A 1792-nucleotide genomic window follows, 5' to 3' on the forward strand; every position below is an offset into this window, starting at 1 on the left:
ACTTATGCAAAAGGTGTCGTGCTACTAGGAGAACATAATACACGAAGAGGTACTTTTCTATATCTGTCAGAATTATTTCAAAGTTTCATTCGATTTAAAAATTTGCCAATTCTGTATCAGGATCATATGAGTGCTAGAAGGTGTTTCTTTCCCTAATACTACACCTGTACTTGTCGACAAACTTATGCAAAAGGTGTCGTGCTACTAGGAGAACATAATATACGAAGAGGTCTTTTTCTAGCTCTGTCAGAATTATTTCAAAGCTTTCATTCGATTAAAAAATTTGCCAATTCTGTATCAGGATCATATGAGTGCGAGGAGGTGTTTCCTTTCCTAATACTACACCTGTTACTTGTCGAAAAACTTATACAAAAGGTGTCGTGCTACTAGGAGAACATAATATTCGAAGAGGTCTTTTTCTTGCCCTGTCAGAATTCTTTCAAAGCTTTCATTCGATATAAAAATTTGCCAATTCTGTATCAGGATCATATGAGTGCGAAGAGGTGTTTATTTTCCTAATACTACACCTGTTACTTGTCGACAAACTTTGCAAAGGGAGTCGTGCTACTAGGAAAACATAATAACGAAGAGGTCTTTTCCTAGCCCTGTCAGAATTATTTCAAAGCTTTCATTAGATTTAAAAATGTGCCAATTCTGTATCAGGATCATATGAGTGCGAAGAGGTGTTTATTTTCCTAATACTACACCTGTTACTTGTCGACAAACTTATGCAAAAGGTGACGTGCTACTAGGAGAACATAATAAGTATACGAAGAGGTCTTTTTCTAGCTCTGTCAGAATTATTTCAAAGCTTTTATTCGATTTAAAAATTTGCCAATTCTGTATTAGGATCATATGAGTGCGAAGAGGTGTTTATTTTCCTAATACTACACCTGTTACTTGTCGACAATCTTATGCAAAAGGTGTCGTGCTACTAGGAGAACATAATATACGAAGAGGTCTTTTTCTAACTCTGTCAGAATTATTTCAAAGCTTTCATTCGATTTAAAAATTTGCCAATTCTGTATCAGTATCATATGAGTGCGAGAAGGTGTTTCTTATCCTAATACTACACCTGTTACTTGTCGACAAACTTATGCAAAGGGAGTCTTGCTACTAGGAGAACATAATATACGAAGAGGTCTTTTTCTAGCTCTGTCAGAATTATTTCAAAGCTTTCATTCGATATAAAAATTTGCCAATTCTGTATCAGGATCGTATAAGTGTGAAGAGGTTTTTATTTTCCTAATACTACATATGTTACTTGTCGACAAACTTATGCAAAAGATTTCGTGCTACTAGGAGAACATATTATACGAAGAGGTCTTTTTCTAGCTCTGTCAGAATTATTTCAAAACTTTCATTCGATATAAAAATTTGCCAATTCTGTATCAGGATCATATGAGTGCGAAGAGGTGTTTATTTTCCTAATTACACTTGTTACTTGTCGACAAACTTATGCAAAAGATTTCGTGCTACTAGGAGAACATAATATACGAAGAGGTCTTTTTCTAGCTCTGTCAGAATTATTTCAAAGCTTTCATACGTTTTAAAAACTTGTCAATTCTGTATCAGGATCATATGAGTGCGAGGAGGTGTTTCTTTACCTAATACTACACCTGTTACTTGTCGACAAAACTTATGCAAAATGTGTCGTGCTACTAGGAGAACATAATATACGAAGAGGTCTTTTTCTAGCTCTGTCAGAATTATTTCAAAGCTTTCATTCGATTTAAAAATTTGCCATTCTGTATCAGGATCAGATGAGTGCAAAGAGGTTTTTCTTTTCCTA

This window comes from Photinus pyralis, unplaced genomic scaffold (assembly GCF_008802855.1).
Source record: "Photinus pyralis isolate 1611_PpyrPB1 unplaced genomic scaffold, Ppyr1.3 Ppyr1.4_LG9, whole genome shotgun sequence".
Lineage (NCBI taxonomy): Eukaryota > Metazoa > Arthropoda > Insecta > Coleoptera > Lampyridae > Photinus > Photinus pyralis.